This window comes from Nicotiana tomentosiformis, chromosome 1, assembly GCF_000390325.3.
Source record: "Nicotiana tomentosiformis chromosome 1, ASM39032v3, whole genome shotgun sequence".
Lineage (NCBI taxonomy): Eukaryota > Viridiplantae > Streptophyta > Magnoliopsida > Solanales > Solanaceae > Nicotiana > Nicotiana tomentosiformis.
The window spans coordinates 28,036,056-28,055,402 of record NC_090812.1 but is presented as its reverse complement, the minus strand read 5'-3'; the positions used below and the strand labels follow the sequence as shown (position 1 = coordinate 28,055,402).

The window sequence follows — 19,347 nt, the reverse complement described above, 5'->3', positions numbered from 1 at the left end:
AACGCCGCTTCGCATCATAGTTCGATTTGGATTCGAGCTCGGTAATGACTTCGAGTTCGGTATTTGATCGGTCGCAGAAATTTGAGCTCGGTAACCTGGCTTCGGATCTCATACCTGATATTATGAAAATGACCTTCGGTCCATTATGTTCCAATCTTGACTAATCATACGAAGGTCGAAACCGGTTTTGACCTTATATAGATAGTCCCCTCGTTTTTCGGGAAGAATGTGGCGAGAAATGATATGATTTTCAAGTGGTATTACTCGATACAAACTGACGTTTGCATCGAGCCCGACCATGACGTACGTGATAGATGTTCCGTCGGTTCAGTTTACTAAGGCATTAAATGCATGTCAGACGATGGCCGGTCATTGTTGACACTAAACCGTCATTGCCAACCCTATAAATAACCCCTCTTTTTACCACTTCTTACGTTTACATCTTCAAATCTTCTAAGTTCCTTTTCGCATCTTTTGAGTTCTTCATCTGTGAATTTTGTGATTTTCATTGTAAAATCCCTCTTTAGAACACCAGATCTTGTCATCTTCCTTATTCTTCAATCTTCAAATCCCAATGGCGAAAACGCAAAAATCGTTCCTCAGAAAGAAAAAGCTTCTTCTTCATGGCCCATCGGCGACAAAACACCAGTGAAGCCACGGCCTAAGGAGTGTGTTCCGGGGGGGGGGGGGGGGGTATCTTCTTACCTCCGATTTTAAGATCGATAAAGCCTCGCCGGTTCCTGGTCGATGTGAGCCAGTATCGAGGTATATGTGCTCGATTACCGAGTGCGATCTTGAATAGTTAAGGAAAGATTGCAACCAGGAGGACAAAGAAGTGATAATCTCGGCTCCCGAAAAAGATATTACTATTCATGTGAAAGGGTTTTTAAGTGTGTACACTTACCCTTTCATGTTGGGGCCCCTCGACCCTAATATCATCGATTTTTGCCGCCAATACCAAATAACTCTAGGCCAAATCCACTCTTCTTTTTGGCGGATCGTTATTCTGATCCGCTTCTTCGTGAACAAAGTCGAGGGGATGCCTTTCACCCTCGACCACCTCATTAGATTGTACAACCCCCGACTCTATCGAAGTAGGTTAATAAAACTCCAGCGCCGGGCTACCAAAGTGTTGTTCTCGAGCATAGACGAGGACAAGAAGATGCCATTTCCCGAGGAATAGAACATGAAGCGTAAGTATAATTCTATGGTTGGCTCCTATTGTTTTGTTCCTTCATTTCTTTCTCACTGATATCCTTTTTGCGATGCAACGATTTCTTGTATGCCCGGTGCAGTTCCTAACCTTTAGAGCTGGGTACGGGACCTGGCTTCGACCTCTACATATGCCGAGCGCTCATCGATTTATCAAGGGCCGATGGGAGGCCAAAAATCATGGTAAGCCTCTTTTCCGTGTCTTTGATGATTCGAACAAAATGTTTTTCTTATACTTAACCAATTTCTTTGTGTGTAGGCCTCGGCAGAGATGCGGTTCTGAGGCCCCCGTCTGGCGAGGAAGAGACTTTGGCCCCGATTCCAAAACTGGCGAAGGACAACAAGAGAAAAAGGGCCTCTACTTCCGAGGATCCAAATCTTAAGACAAGGATGGCTTGTAAGCCGAGGAAGAATACCATCCCTTTGACTGAAGAATCAGTTCGGCGTCTAAGGGATGAAGACTAAGGAGAAGAAGAAAACGACGGGTCCATACTGGTGGCCCGAGTGAAGAAAACTGATGCCCCAAAGGCAGCTGGGTCAATGGCGTTTGATGAGGCTCCATCTTGAACTGAGGGGATATCATAGAAGGACTCGGGCAAAGTCCCTGAGTTGTTGGAGATCGAGGATGCCTCCCACCGAAGTCAACAAACGGTGGGTATATCTGAAGGGGCCGGCCTTGAAGCTCTTCGAACTGAGGAGAACGCCCCAAGCGACTCGCTTGGGGCAATAGTAATCGGAGACTCGCCTACTCTCCCTGCTTTTTTCGAAGGGGCAATTCGGGAAGCTCGAGCTTTGGGGACCCTCGAGGTAGATGGATCCCATGAGGGAGAGGACCCCTTTCGTAATTTATTTACCGGTATTCAGGATGCTGCCAGCCCGAGTGACGCGTCGGGTCTTTTCTTCGAGGTTTAACGAACCCTGAATCAGGTAAGTCTCGATTCCATTTGTTGATGTCATATTTTTCCATTTTCTGCTTTCATTTTCTCTTTTTCGTATAGGCTTTAGCTCTTCATCAAGAGGAGTTTTCCAAGTCTCGGACGGAGCTGAGCCGACGTGAGGCCGACTTCCGAGGGCTTTCGGCGGAGACAAATACCCTCAAACTTCTTAATGGGCAGAAAGAGGAAGAGATCAAATATCTTAGAGCCGAGTTGGACAAGGCATACCAAGATCAGACCGACCTGACCGAGCAGGTAATGATAATCTTAAAAACTCATGGGCTCGATTCGGGAACGGCGGCTAATATTTCGATCTCACAGTTACAGCAGAAGCTTGAGGTGATCGGGTTGCTTCGTGAGGAGGTCGATACGATAAGGGCGGAGACCTTGGGGTGGAAAGAAGGCATGGACCGCCTCGCTGTAGAAAAAGAGACTACTCAAGCCCAATTATCATCGGCCGAAAGTCAACTTCAAGGCGTGAAGGAAAAGATCTTGGTTCAAGCAAGAAAAATATTTGAGCTCTAGGCCCGGTTGGCTTCCTAACTTGCCAAGGCCAAATCTGAAGTCGAAAAAGCAAAGGCCGGGATGGATGCATTCGTGGCCGTATATCGGGCCGATGCTGAAGCCGCTTAAGTACAAGCGAAAAAGGCAGCCGAGACCGCTCCAATTCGAGCATATTGGGTTACTGAACTCGCCAAATGCCAATCTCGGAGGGAAACCCTCGAGGAGATCCATGCTCGAGGTTTCGATCTTACCGAAGAGATAAAAAAGGCTAAAGATCTTGAAGTCGATGCCGTAGCCTTGGCTTCCGATGATGATGATGATGATGATGGGAGCAAGAGTGGGTCTGAGAGGGGGGAGGAGCCCGATGGAGAAGAGACTGCCCCCGGAGATAATCAGGAAACTAAGGGTTTTTTCTATTTTGATTTTTTGTGTAGGGTCCTGATCGGACGTTGTAAACACTCTTATATATATATATATATATATATAAAGATCTTTTCCTTTCCCGACTTGTCTCTATTTTATTCTCTGCTTTGTGAAGATTTTGTTTCATTCATGCCTTATGAAAGTTTTCATAAGTTCGAGGCCTTAGGCAATTTGATCGAAGTCAGACCTATTAGCCTTTATAACCGAGTGATCGTTTGTTCGAACTTGAAATAAAAAGTATCCCTTATGCTTAATAGTCGAGTGTATTTGGTTTCTCGAACTCGAAGTAAAAGTAGCCCTTAGGCTTTATAGTAGAGTGAGTGATTGCTCTTAGTTGAAGTAAGAGTAGCCCTTGGGCTTAGTAGTCGAGTGAGTGCTTGCTCGAACTCGAAGTAATGTTAGCCCTTAGGCTTTATAAGGTATCCCTTAGGCTTTAAGTTCGAGTGAGTGTTTGCTAGAACTCGAAGTAACATAGCCCGTAGGCTTTAATAGTCGAGTGGGTGCTTGCCCGAACTCGAAGTAAGAGTAGCCCTTAGGCTTTAATAATCGAGTGAGTGATTGTTCGAACTCGAAGTAATGTAGCCCGTAGGCTTAGTAGTCGAGTGAGTGCTTGCTCGAACTCGAAGTAATGTTAGCTCCTAGGCTTAGTAGTCTCGAGTGAGCGTTTGCTCGGACTCGAAGTAATGTAGCTCGTAGGCTTAGTGGTCGAGTGAATGATTGCTCGAACTCGTGATAATATTAGCCGTTAGGCTTAGTAGTCGACTGAGTGATTGCTCGAACTCGAAGTGATGTAGCCGATAGGCTTTATGGTCGAGTGAGTGATTGCGGAACTCGAAGTAATGTAGCCCGTAGGCTTTATGGTCGAGTGAGTGATTTCTCGAACTTGAAATAAGATTAGCCCTTAGGCTTAGTAGTCGAGTGAGTGATTGCTCGAACTCGTAATAAGATTAGCCCTTAGGCTTAGTAGTCGAGTGAGCGTTTGCTCGGTCTCGAAGTAATGTAGCATGTAGGCTTAGTGGTCGAGTGAGTGATTGCTCGAACGCGAAATAAGATTAGCCCTTAGGCTTGGTAGTCGAGTGAGTGGTTGCTTAAACTCGAAGTGATGTAGCCTGTAGACTTATGTGGGGCTTGATCTCATTGATTTTTCGGTTGGTAGTCCCCGATTTATAGGGTAATGGTTGGCCCTTGAGCCTGTTTGCATAATAGATCATGAAATAGAGGATGAATTCTAAGATATGAGATATCGGTAAAAGAGAAAATTCTCTTTATGTCATTATACATGTGTTCATGTTTTGTGCCAGGGATCGAGCAAACTACACGAGCATGGTTCGTTTTGACCATTTGGCTCTTACAATTTTTCCTATCGAAACCCTGTTGTCACTTGTCATGAAGTAACTTCCTTGCATCGAACTTGACGATCGAACTTGATATATTCAACGGTAATGTTCCCCAGTATTCGAGGTCGATTGTAAAGAGGCATTGGATACTGTTGAATTGTTCTAAGTTAGCACGATAAATGGTTGCCTCATTAAAAACCTTGCCGAAAAACCCATTTGGGATAAAACCGGTCTAAGGGAAAAAAAGTGCAACGCGTGCTTTCAGGCCTAAAGGCTTCGGTTTGAATAATCCATCCTTGTTCCTGATCGAACTCCTACAAGGGTTAGTTTCGAAATATAAACATGGGAGGGTGGTACCCGGAGATTCATCAAGTTCATTGAGTTGCTCTGCCCGGAGATTGGCTACTACATCCCATTCAAGGTTTAACTTCTTGAGCGCCCACATGGCCTTGTGCTCTAACTCAACCGGAAGATGGCATGCTTTCCCAAATACCAACCGGTACGGAGACATACCAATTGGAGTCTTGTACGCAGTTCTATAAGCCCACAAAGCATTGTCAAGTTTCCTTGACCAATCCGTCCGGTTTGCATTGACAGTTTTTGATAATATACTCTTTATCTCCCTGTTAGAGACCTCAACTTGTCCACTAGCCTAGGGATGATAAGGGGTTAACGCCTTATGATTGACACCATACTTGGAAAGTAAAGTGTCGAAGGCCTTGTTGCAGAAATGAGAACCCCCATCAGTGATGATTGCCCGAGGAGTGCCAAACCGTGTGAAGATATTCTCCTTTAAGAATGCCACCACACTTCGTGCCTCATTGTTGGGCAAAGCTACAGCTTCAACCCACTTGGAAACTTAATCAACAGCAACCAGAATGTAAATGTTACCACAGGAACTCATAAATGGCCCCATGAAGTCTATGCCCCACACATCAAAAATATCGATCTCAAGAATAGTGGTGATAGGCATTTCATCCTTCATGGAAATTCCACCAGCTCTATGGCATTCATCACACCTTTTAACAAGCTCACTTGCATCTTTATACAGGGTAGGCCAATAAAATCCATAGCTAAGAACCTTTGAAGCTGTTCTCACCCCACCATGATGACCATCGTAGGGCGAGGAATGGAAAGCATCAAGAATATTCATTTGCTCCTCTTCCGAGACACATCTTCGGATCACACCATCATTGCAAATCTTGAAAAGATAGGGCTCATCCCAATGATAATCCAAGATGTCCCGTTTGAGTTTCTTCCTTTGGTTAGAAGAGAGCTCACTCAGGACAATGCCGGTCACAAGAAAGTTAGCCACATCGGCGAACCAAGGCATACCATTCAAAGACACGGAGAGGAGTTGTTCATCCGGGAACGAATCATTAATTTCGAGGCCATCGTGGGGCCTCCCCTCCTCTTCTAAGCGGGACAAGTGGTCCGCCACTTGATTATCACTTCCTTTTCTATCAATGATTTCAAGGTCAAACTCTTGAAGCGGAAGAACCCATCTCATCAACCTAGACTTCGAGTCCTTTTTGGTCATCAAGTAACGGAGTGCCGAGTGATCGGTGTGCACAATCACTTTGGCACCCATGAGATATGGCCTGAACTTTTCCATGGCAAAGACAATGGTTAATAACTCGTTCTCGGTCATCGTATAATTGACTTGGGCGTCATTCATCATTTTGCTTGCATAATAGACCGGGTGAAATATCTTATTGACCCTTTTCCCCAAAACCGCTCCTACCGCACGTCACTAGCATCGCACATGAGCTCAAATGGTAAGCTCCAATTGGGTGCGGTAATGATAGGAGTGGTTGTCAATTTATACTTGAGAAGCTCAAAAGCTTTCATGCAATCTTCATTGAACACAAACTTTGCATCCTTTTCTAGCAGCTTGCACAAGGGGTTCACCACTTTTGAGAAATCCTTGATGAACCTTCGGTAAAACCCTGCGTGCCCAAAAAAGATCCTAACTCCCTTGACAGAAGTAGGAGGAGGGAGTTTTGAAATAACTTCAATCTTCACTTTGTCTACTTCAATACCGTTCTTTGAGATCTTATGGCCGAGGATAATGCCTTCCTCGACCATAAAGTGACATTTTTCCCAATTAAGCACTAGGTTGGTCTCTTCACATCGGGCCAACACTTTGTCAAGATTATCCAAGCATTATTCAAATGAGTCCCCCACAACACTAAAATCATCTATGGACACTTCGAGGAAGTCCTCCACCATATCCGTAAATATTATCATCATACACCGCTAAAAGGTAGCCGGTGCATTACATAAACCAAACGACATCCGCGAGAATGCAAATGTGCCATACGGCCATGTGAAGGTGGTTTTCTCTTGGTCTTCCGGTGTAATGAGAATCTGGTTGTACCCAGCAAGTCTGTCCAACATTTGATCAAGAAAGGGCAATGGAAAGTGGTCTTTGCGGGTCACTTTGTTCAACTTTTTGTAGAACATACATACCCTCCATTCGGTGACAGTACGAGTGGGGATCAACTCATTTTTCTCATTTGTGACACAGTCATACCCCCTTCTTCGGCACACATTGTACCGGTGAAGTCCATGAGCTATCCGAAATAGGGTACACAACCCCTGCATCATCAAGCCACTTGATAATTTCCTTCTTGACGACCTCTTTCATAGCCTCGTTCAATCTCCTTTGATGTTCTACGGAGGGTTTGGCATCATCCTCTAGTATAATGTTGTGCATGCAAAAGGCGGGGCTTATACCCCAAATGTCAGCCAAAGTCCATCCAATTGCCTTTTTCCTTCTTTGAATCACCGCAAGGGTGGAGTCTACCAGCATGTTAGTTAGGCAAGGAGAAAGAATAACATGTAATGTGGAAGAAGGGCCTAAGAATACATACCTGAGGTGTGAAGGCAACGACTTCAACTCCAATGTTGGTGGCTCCTTGATTGAGGGCTTTGTTGGTGGAGTCTTTCGATTTTCCAACTCCAAGGGAAGTTTACGGGCCCCATATGAGTAGGATCCCATTCCTTGCAACGAATTTGCACATTCAACCAAGCCTTCCTTTTCATCATCATCATCATCATCATGATTTAACAAAATAGCTTTCAAAGGGTCTTCCACATTGATCATGGTACTCGTGTCATCAACTATCACCTCTGTCACAAGATCCACAAAGAGCAAACTTCATTGCTATTTGGTTGCCTTATTAATTTGCACATGTGGAATACAACTTTTTCATCGCCCACTCGGAAGGTGAGCTCCCCTGCTTCCACATCAACCAATGCCTTCCCTGTTTCTAGGAAAGGTCTCCCCAATATTATAGGCACCTCATAGTCGACTTCGCAATCGAGAATCACAAAATCATCAGCCAAAATAAACTTGTCAACCCGGACTAGAACATCATTAATAATACCAAGTGGCTTTTTCATTGTCCGATCCTCCATTTGTAATCTCATGGAAGTAGCTCTTGGTTGCCCAATACCTAGTGTCTTGAACACGGAATATGGCATCAAATTAATACTTGCTCCCAAATCACACAAGGCTTTTACAAAATCGGCGCTACCAATGGTGCATGGAATTGTAAAGGCATCGGGATCTTCAATCTTTTGAAGCATCGAGTGCACAATGGCACTCACTTGATGAGTCATTTTGATGGTCTCACAATTCATAGATCTCTTCTTAGTTACCAAGTCCTTCATGAACTTGGCATATCCCGGCATTTGTTCGAGAGCTTCCACCAAGGGCACATTGATTGATAAACTTTTCATCATCTCAATAAACTTCTTGAATTGGTTTTCATTATTTTGCTTTGCAAGCCTTTGAGGATACGGTGGAGGAGGCCTTGGCAAAGGGGCCTTGTCTTTAGGCACTACCGTTTCCGATATGTCTATCACGTGTTCCCTAGACGGGTTCACATCATTTTGAGTCTCCTCCATGTTGTCATCAATATCGATCCTCACATGCTCATCATTGGCTTGAATCTCATCATTTTCTTGCAACATAACATCATCACTCACAATCTTCTTTGGATTAGAGGTACTTGCATCTCCACCTCTATCGCTTCTTGTGGTCATCGCCATAGCATGACCTGTATTGTTCCTACCCTTCGGGTTTACTACCGTATCACTTGGTAGTGCCCCCTTAGGGCGAGTATTCAATGCTTGAGAAATTTGACCCATTTGTACTTCCAAGTTGCGAATAGAGGTAGTATGGGAGGCTATTTGGGCATCGGAGTCAGCATTCCTTTCCATTATTTGTTTGAACATACTCTCTATCCGCCCCATCTCATTGTTTGAAAAACTTTGCCCTTGAGACGAATATGGAGGAGGATTGTTGGGTTGTTGATACATCTGGGGCCTTTGAAAGCCCGACCCCCGGTTGCCTTGATTATTATTATTCCAACCCCCCTTGGTTTCCATTTCGGCCCCAATTCTGATTGTTGTTCCCCCAATTGTTCCAATTCCCTTGGCCATGGTTGCCCCAATTTTGATTGTTCCCTTGCGATCTCCATTGTTGATTTGGAGCATTGCTCTGTTGACCTTGGTAGTTATTGGCATATAACACTCTCTCACTTTGATCATCATAAGAATCGTCTTGATTGTCACCACTACCACTTTACTCATATTGATCTTGATTGTTTTGCACTTGTTGACCACGATGTCTCCTCTTGTTGACCATGACATTTACCCCTTCCATGGCATTTACTTGCTTTGTCCTTTGAACTTGCTGAAGCTGGGCCTTTGCTAACTGATTCATACTAGTTGTCAACTCGGCTATGGCTTGTCCGTGATCATGAAGTTCCTTGTGAAGATGGATGACATTAGGGTCACCTTGAGGAACATTTGCCCGACTCTGCCAAGCTGAGGATGTGTCAGCCATCTCATCAAGTATAACACAAGCATCGGCATAAGGCTTTTTCATAAAATTTCCCTCAGCTACCTGATTCACCACACACTGGTTGGTCGTGTTGACGCCTCTATAGAATGTCTGCTGAATCATTGCTTTAGTCATATCATTGTTTGGGCATTCCTTGACCATTGTCCGGTATCGCTCCCAGATTTCATATAGGGGTTCATTACGTTCTTGTTTAAAGGCTAAGATCTCATCCCTCAATGTTGCCATATGACCCGGTGAGAAAAACTTGGCTATAAACTTTTCTGCCAACTCATCCCACATTTGTATGGAGTGGTTAGGTAGCCTCTCGAACCAGTCCAAAGCTTTCCCTCTAAGTGAAAATGGGAAAAGTCTCAATCTCAGAGCGTCCTCCGACACGCTCGTCTGCTTTCTCCCCCAGCATGGGTCTACAAAACCCTTTAGATTCTTGTATGTGTTCTGATGAGGAGCTCCAGTGAAGAAGCCCATTTTCTCCAATTGGGTTAGCATGACATTTGTAATTTGAAAATTGCCCGCCCGAATCCGGGGCGGGAAAATTGCACTTGCGTAACCTTCATTGGGTAGCACCCGATGTGCTGCCCGTGGAGGAGGTGGGGGAGGGTTTGGAATGTTGTCATTTGCCTGACGGCCTCTTCTTTGGACTTGAGGTTCTAGATTAACCTCATCCTCATCATTGCCATCTACCTCCTCCCCCGGAAGAACATGTCCGAGAGCATCATTCTGAGCCATTTGGTACCTAAAGCGATTGATACACAAAAGTTAAAAAAATATAAGGAAAGAAAAACAAGACACACAAATAGTTAGATAAATAGCCAACACCGTCTAACTCCCCGGCAATGACGCCAAAAAGTGATCGGGGCCAAACCTACACTACTATAGAGTAGCGAGAATGGTCGATGGTATTTTACCCAACGAGGTCGGGATCGATTTCCACTGGGAGTTAATTTGGCTTGGAGTTGGGTATCTAACTAATCTAGATATGCGTGTTATTCCTAATTGCACTTCCAAACATTGTTGTGATTGATTCTATTCTAAATTTATACTATTGTATGCTAAGTGTAAGCTAAGTACAATATTTTTTATGAAAGTTTTCAAGTGTTAAAAGGCACTAGGGAAATGACTTCCACCTAGGTGAGTATCTAATGGGTATCAAGAATCTAGGACAAGCTTGTTACGATTGAGGTCATGATATAACCATGACACATAAGTGCTCACTCTATACCTCTCGGTAGTTTGAGTGATTTTGCCCCATTTGGCTTTCTCAAACCCAATTGGGTGTTCATACAATACAAGTGAAATTGGCTCAAGTCGGGTATTACTATCTCTAGGTTTAACCCTTTAATTGGGGCTATCAATCTCCTGAGTTCACCCCAATTCCTTGTTAGCCTAATTTTCCTAGACTTAGTCCTCTTTCTCAAGAAGAGCCTAAGTCGTAAAGGCATGAATCAGTGTTTGCAACCACTAATTCTATAATTTTAGCATAAATTAGGCTAAATATCACTAACCCATAAATAATTAAGCCCTAAAATTCAAAACCCATTAAATACCCATACTAGGGTTGGGTCACAACCCTAGCTACGGAGTCTAGCTACTCATAATAACTGCAGAATTCAAAGATAAAGATGAAATATAAGCCATAATATAAAAGTACAAGATGAAAACCTAAAGTTTGAAGGTAAATCTACTCTAAAATTGCCCAAAAAAGGAAAAACCAGCCGTTCGCGTGCTCTCCTAAAACAAAACTTAACCTAAAAATGTCAAAAAGGTCTATTTATACACAGCTAAAATTTTTGGACAAAAATGCCCCTGCGGAGGATTCGGGGACGGGTAATTCTGAATGCGTCCGCGCTTGAGCCTTTGCGGCCGCGTAATAATGAGCGCGGTCCGCGTTTCTTAAATACTGGGCTTGGATTGGGCTTAGTTTCGCGGACCGCATAATTTTAACCGCGCCCGCGTGTGCTTCCATCGCGGCCGCGTAATTTGGATGCGGGCCGCGTTCTTCATTTGAGCCTAAATTGTAGAGTCTCTGAACCTCGAACCACGCTCTTAGGAAAAATCTCCTCGCGGCCGTGCCAAAGATTTTGTGGCCGCGCTTTTCCAACGCGGTCAGCGATGATTTTAGTACTCAAAGCAGCTTCTCTAAATCTACTTTCGCGGACCGCGTAATAGTGGCCGCGTCAATGGTGGTCCTTATGCTGCCGCGCTTTTCTGCCGCTCTCAGTGCTCCTGTCTCAGCATTGGATTCGTGCAAGTTTGACTCCTTCATGAGTTGAATATGGCTTATTTGCCCCATTTTGACCAAACCCTGCAAGCAAGCACATTAAGTTAGTTTTCGGGAATACCTTTACGCATTTTTTACCCAAAACCTAAGCAAAAGAGAGTAAATAATAGGCTAAAACCCCTAGTTATCACCGCTCAAGTACAAGCAAAAAAGGCAGCATAGACCGCTCAAACTCGAGCATATTGGGTTGCTGAACTCGCCAAATGTCAATTTCGGAGGGAAACCCTCGAGAAGATCCATGCTCGAGGTTTCGATCTTACCAAAGAGATAAAAAAGTCTAAAGAGCTTGAAGTTGATCGCGTAGCCTTGGCTTCCGATGATGATGATGATGATGATGGGAGCAAGAGTGGGTCTGAGAGCGGGGAGGAGCCCGATGGAGAAGAGACTGCCCCCGGAGATAACCAGGAAACTTAGGGTTTTTTCTATTTTTATTTTTTGTGTAGGGTCCTGATCGGACGTTGTAAACACTCTTATATATATATATATATATATATATATATATATATATATATATATATATATATATAATATATAAAGTTCTTTTCCTTTCCTGGCTTGTCTCTATTTTATTCTCTACCTTGTGAAGATTTTGTTTTATTCATGCCTTATGAAAGTTTTCAGAAGTTCGAGGCCTTAGGCAATTTGATCGAAGTCGGACCTTGTAGCCTTTATAACCGAGTGAGCGTTTGTTCGAACTTGAAATAAAAAGTAGCCCTTATGCCTAATAGTCGAGTGTATTTGGTTTCTCGAACTCGAAGTAAAAGTAGCCCTTAGGCTTTATAGTAGAGTGAGTGATTGCTCTTACTCGAAGTAAGAGTAGCCCTTAGGCTTAGTAGTCGAGTGAGTGCTTGCTCGAACTCGAAGTAATGTTAGACCTTAGGCTTTATAAGGTATCCCGTAGGCTTTAAGTTCGAGTGAGTGTTTGCTAGAACCCGAAGTAACGTAGCTCGTAGGCTTTAATAGTCGAGTGGGTGCTTGCCCGAACTCGAAATAAGAGTAGCCCTTAGGCTTTAATAATCGAGTGAGTGATTGTTCGAACTCGAAGTAATGTAGCCCGTAAGCTTAGTAGTCGAGTGAGTGCTTGCTCGAATTCAAAGTAATGTTAGCCCTTAGTCTTAGTAATCTCGAGTGAGCATTTGCTCGGACTCGAAGTAATGTAGCCCGTAGGCTTAGTTGTCCGGTGAATGATTGCTCGAACTCGACATCAGATTAGCCCTTAAGCTTAGTAGTCGAGTGAGTGATTGCTCGAACTAGAAGTGATGTAGCCCGTAGTATTTATGGTCGAGTGAGTGATTGCGCGAACTCGAAGTAATGTAGCCCGTAGGCTTTATGGTCGAGTAAGTGATTGCTCAAACTCGAAATAAGATTAGCCCTTAGGCTTAGTAGTCGAGTAAGGGATTGCTCGAACTCGAAGTGATGTAGACCGTAGGCTTTATGGTCGAGTGAGTGATTTCTCGAACTCATAATAAGTTTAGCCCCTAGGCTTAGTAGTCGAGTGAGTGATTGCTCGAACTCGAAGTGATGTAGCCCGTAGGCTTTATGGTCGAGTGAGTGATTGCTCGAACTCGTAATAAGATTAGCCCTTAGGCTTAGTAGTCGAGTGAGTGATTGGTCGAACTCGAAGTGATGTAGCCCGTAGTCTTTATGGTCGAGTGACTGATTGCTCGAACTCGAAATAAGGTAGCATGTAGGCTTTATGGACGAGTGAGTGATTGCTCGAACTCGTAATAAGATTAGCCCTTAGGCTTAGTAGTCGAGTTAGTGATTGCTCGAACTCGAAGTTATGTAGCTCGTAGGCTTTATGGTCGAGTGAGTGATTGCTCGAACTAGAAATAAGATTAGCCCTTAGGCTTAGTAGTCGAGTGAGTGATTGCTCGAACTCGTAATAAGATTAGCCCTTAGGCTTAGTAGTCGAGTGAATGATTGCTCGAACTCAAAGTGATGTAGACCGTAGGCTTTATGGTCGAGTGAGTGATTGCTCGAACTCGTAAAAAGATTAGCCCTTAGGCTTAGTAGTCGAGTGAGCGTTTGCTCGGACTCGAAGTAATGTAGCATGTAGGCTTAGTGGTCGAGTGAGTGATTGCTCGAACGCGACATAAGATTAGCCCTTAGGTTTGGTAGTCGAGTGAGTGATTGCTCGAACTCGAAGTGATGTATCCCGTAGGCTTATGTAGCCGGTAGACTTATGTGGGGCTTGATCTCGTTGATTTTTCGGTTGGTAGTCCCTGATTTATGGGGTAATGGTTGGCCCTTGAGCCTGTTTGCATAATAGATCACGAAATAGAGGATGGATTCTGAGATATGAGATATCGGTAAAGGAGAAATTTCTTTTTAGGTCATTATACATGTATTCATGTTTTGTGCCAGGGATCGAGCAAACTACACAAGCATGGTTCGTTTTGACCATTTGGCTCTTATAATTTTTCCTATCGAAACCCTGTTGTCACTTATCATGAAGTAACTTCCTTGCATAGAACTTGATGATCGAACTTGATATATTCGACGGTAATGTCCCCCAGTATTCGAGGTTGATTGTAAAGAGGCATTAAATACTGTTGAACTGTTCTAAGTTAGCACGATCAATGGTTGCCTCATTAAAAACCTTGCCGAAAAACCCATTTGGGATAAAATCGGTCTAAGGGAAAAATAGTGCAACGCGTGCTTTCAGGCCTAAAGGCTTCAGGTTGAATAATCCATCCATGTTCCTGGTCGAACTCCTGCAAGGGTTAGTTTCGAAATATAAATGAACATGGGAGGGTCGTACCTTAGCAGTAGTATCGTTTTAGGTGTGACTCATTCCAATTGCTTGGTAGTTGTTTGCCGTTTATCACACCGAGCTTGTAGGATCCTTTACCGGCGATTTCGAGAACCTGATAAGGTCCTTTCCAGTTAGGACCAAGTTTTCCTTCATTTGGATTTCGGGTGTTGAGGGTGACTTTTCTTAGCACTAAGTCCTCGATTTTAAAAATCGAAGATTGGTTCTTCGATTATGATACCTTTGGATCCGCTGTTTTTGAGCGGCTAATCGGACGAGAGATGCTTCTCGTTTTTCTCCAATAATTCTAGGCTCGTGTTCATCATCTCGTTATTTGACTCATTTGTCGCATATCGAAACCTGATGCTAGGTTCTCCTACCTCAACCGGGATAAGAGCTTCGACACCATAAACCAACGAGAATGGTGTCGCTCCGGTACTCGGTTTCGATGTTGTGCGGTATGCCCATAGGACTCCGGGTAGTATTTTTCTCCATTTTCCTTTAGCGTTGGTTAATCTTTTCTTAAGATTTTGGATGATGGTTTTTTGGTCGATTCGGCCTGTCCATTCCCGCTGGGAAGATAAGGCGTTGATAGGATCCTTTTGATGAATTATTTTCCATTGTCACATACAATCTCGGATGGCATCCCGAACCGACATATGATGTGGTCACAATTTAAGTCTATCACCTCTTTTTCTCTGATTTTCTCGAAAGCCTGTGCTTCAACCCATTTAGAGAAATAATCAGTCATAAACAAAATAAATTGAGCCTTAGCTGGGGCCGATGGGAGGGGGCCGACGATGTCCATTCCCCATTTCATGAAAGGCCAATGAGCTAGGACCGAGTGGAGAAGTTCCCCGGGTTGATGAATCATGGGCGTATGTCTTTGACATTTGCCGCATTTTCGAATGAACTCCCTTGTATCTTTGTCCATATCGATCCAATAATACCCTGCTCTGATTATTTTGTGGACTAATGAATCGACACCAAAATAATTCCCACAAGTGCCCTCGTGAATCTCACGTAGGATATAGTCGGTGTCTCCCGGTCCCAAATATTTTGCCAGTGGACCACCTAACGTCCTCCTAAATAGCGTTCCGTCTTCGGACAAGGTGAACCGTGATGCCTTTATGCGCAGAGCCCTCGATTCTTTTGGATCTGACGGAAGCTTCCCATTCTTGAAGTAATCTATGTATTTGTTTCTCCAATCCCAGGTTAACCTTGTGGAGTTTATTTCGGTGTGGCCTTCTTCGATTACCGATTTCATGAGTTGTATGGCAGTCCTCGAGTTGAGTTCGTCATCTTCGACCGACGAACCTAAGTTTGCAAGAGCATCGGCCTCACTGTTCTACTCTCGAAATATATGTTGCAAAGTCCATTGCTTAAATCGATGTAGAGTCACTTGTAATTTATCCAAGTACCTCTGCATTCGATCTCCCGGATTTCAAAAGTACTGTTGACTTGATTTACCACGAGGAGGGAATCACATTTAGCCTCTACGACCCCGGCTCCCAAACTTCTAGCTAATTCGAGACCTGCATTCATGGCCTTATACTCGACCTCGTTGTTAGTCAATTTTGTAGTTTTAATAGACTGTCTAACTACATTACCTGTGTGCGATTTTAGTACGATGCCCAGTCCGGACCCCTTTGCGTTCGATGCACCGTCCGTAAAGAGGGTCCAGATTCCCGAAGAGGTAATCGATTTTATCAGTAATTCCTTTTCGATCTCGGGTACGAAGGCCGGCGTAAAGTCAACCACGAAGTCTGCTAAGATTTGAGATTTGATAATGGTTCGAGGTCGATACTCGATGTCGTACCCGCCGATCTCTATGGCCCATTTGGCCAATTGACCTGAAAGCTCTGGTTTGTGTAAAATATTTCGTAGAGGATAAGGTGTTACAACATGTATCGGATGGCACTGTAAATAAGGTTTTAATTTCCTAGAGGCACTTATTAAAGCAAACGCAAATTTTTCTAATTGTGGATATCTAGTTTCAGCCTCGCCTAGAGTTCTACCGACATAATAAATAAGGAATTGCGTACCTCGTTCTTCTCGAATTAGGACTCCACTTACCGCTACCTCCGAGACAGCTAGATATAGGTAAAGTTGTTCGTCTGCCTTCGCGGTATGAAGCAACGGAGGGCTCGATAGATACCGTGCAAGCTCTTCTAAAGCCTGCTGACATTCCAGAGTCCATGCAAAATTGATTTTTCTTTTTAAGAAGAGAGAAAAATCGGTGGCTTCTATCCGAAGATCTCGAAATGAATCGTCCCAAGGCGGCTATCCGTCCCGTTAGCCTTTGCACGACCTTTACATTATCTACTATTGTAATGTCCTCGATTGCTTTTAATTTTATCTGGGTTAATCTCGATCCCTCGAAAGTTTCCTGCAAATGCTTTAAATGGTCATCTGCTCGTAGGGATTTAACTAACATGTCATCAATATAAACCTCCATTATTTTTCCTATTTGCTTTTCGAACATTCTGTTTACTAGGCGCTGATAAGTTGCACCAGCATTTTTTAGGCCGAATGGCATTACATTATAATAGTAAGTCCCGTACTTAGTGATAAATAAGGTCTTTTCCTGATCCTACGGGTTCATCTGTATTTGGTTGTACTCGGAATAGGCATCGAGAAAACTGAGAGTCTCGTTGCCGGTCGTGGCATCGATCATACGAAAGATATTAGGCAAAGGAAAAGAATCCTTAGGGCATGCTTTATTCAGGTCTTTATAATCTATATACATTCTAAGCTTGTTCCCCATTTTAGGGAATAGCACCATATTTGCTAGCCATTCGGGGGTATTTTACTTCCCGAATGGACCCTATTTTAAGAAGTTTGGTTACCTCGTCTTTGATGAAGGCATGTTTGACCTCGGACCGGGGCCTTCTTTTTTGATTTACCGCATTACTAGAAATTCGACAAAAACCGATCAAGGTCGACAGACCAAATTTGGTCGGTCAAACAAACGGCCAAAAAACTGATCAAAGTTGGTCGGTTTTTCAAAATATTTTTTTTTTAATTTTTTTTTATGAAACCAACCAACTTTGATCGGTTTTCTTTGGCGCAAAAATGTGGGAAACTATTTTTGAGTCCCGCGAAATTTATTTTTCAAGAAACCGACCAACTTTGGTCTGTTATTCAATTAAAATAAATAAAAATTAATATTAAAAAAATGACCAAAATTGGTCGGTTAATTCGGCCGGTCATTTTAAAAAACCGACCAACTTTGGTCGTTAATTTTTCTTTTTAATAAAACCGACCAACTTTGGTCGGTTATTTTCGTGCGAAAATATAATTAAAGAGTATAAATCAAATAAAATAGTCTTAAAACAAAATGCACCAATGGTCTAGTGGTAGAATAGTATCCTGCCACAGTACAGACCTTGGTTCGATTCCAGATGGTGAATCTTTTGATTACATAATTAAAATACCGACCAACTTTGGTCGTTTTTCTTTTGCAATATTTATTTTTTGAATTTAATTGACCGACCAAAGTTGGTCGGTAATTTCCGACCAACTTTGGTCAGTATGCCTTTTCGACCTCTAAAATACCGTCCACAAGTAAATGGTCGCGTTTTGGATGGTTATTGGCCATTACCGACCAAAGTTGGTTGATTTTTACCGAATTTCTAGTAGTGCTGGGTGGAATTTTGGGTTCAAGATTAGCTTATGAGTGGTGATTCCCGGTGGGATCCCTGTCATGTCAAGATGGGACCAAGCGAAACAGTCTATATTAGCTATAAGAAATTGAATAAGATTTCTCCTGAGCTCGGGATCTAACCCCGTGCCTAGGTATACCTTTCGTTCGGGCAGATATTCGATTAGTATGACTTGCTCCAGTTCTTCGATTGTTGAATGGGTAACGTCGGAATCATCGGGAACTAGGAAGGATCGAGGGACCCCGTGTTCATCATCTTCGTCAGTCTTCTGATTCTCTAATTGGGTCGAAGTTGACGTTTGTGATTGCTATTTGGTATTTCATTCCTCGTTCGAATCCGATCCTTTTGCTGATGATAATGATGATATCGGAATCACTTCATCGACGACAAACATTTCTTTTGCGGTCGGTTGCTCCCCATAGACCATTTTGATTCCCTCTGATGTTGGGAACTTCAAAACCAAGTGGAGGGTCGAGGGTACAACCCTCATATTGTGGATCCATGGCCTTCCAAACAGGGCGTTGTATCTCATATCACCTTCGATCACGTGGAACTTCATTTCTTGGATGGTCCCGGCCACGTTAACTGGCAGGATTATTTCGCCCTTAGTTGTTTCACAAGCCATATTGAATCCGTTTAGTACCAAGGTTGCAGGCACAACCTCGTCCTGTAGATCGAGATGCTCTACGACCCTCGATCGAATGATGTTGGCTGAACTACCTGGATCAATTACCACATGTTTACCTTGAGTTTTATTCATAAGTACAGATATTACCATTGGATCGTCATGTGGTTGCATGATTCCTTCCGCGTCTTCGTTATTAAAGGACAAGGTTCCTTCAGGGGTGTAATCCTGAGTCCGAGATCGCTTTTCTCTTACGATCGACATCTTAGTGCGTTTAAGCACTGGCCCCTGGGGGGTATTGATCCCACCCATGATCACGTGGATGATGTGTTGTGGCTCTTCTTGTTCATTTTGTCTACTGAAATCCCTATTTTTGAAATGGTTTTTGGCCTTGTCACTTAAATATTATCGAAGATGCCCTTTATTGAATAACCGGTCTACCTCCTCTCTTAGTTGCCTACAATCTTCCGTTATGTGGCCATGAGTGCCATGATATTCGTACATTTGATTGGGATTCAACTGGGTAGGATCATTTTGCATAGGTCGAGGCCATTTATCATCTTTGATGCATCCGATAGATGACATGATAGCAGATGCATCGATGCTGAAGTTATACTCTGATAACCGAGGTGTTTCCTTAGGTCCGGTATGCCTGTCGAACCCATTCCTGTTCACCAGCCCCCGAGGCCCTTGGCCTCGATCATTTCTCATTTCGCCTCGTACGGGGTTATGTGAAG

The 19,347-nt window shown here is 43.5% G+C and overlaps 1 pseudogene; it reads right to left on the bottom strand.

Moving 5' to 3' along the window:
* Positions 1-4,191: 4,191 nt before the first annotated feature.
* On the bottom strand, positions 4,192-18,874 carry LOC138904957 (uncharacterized; annotated as a pseudogene).
* Between the last annotated feature and the right edge of the window lie 473 nt (positions 18,875-19,347).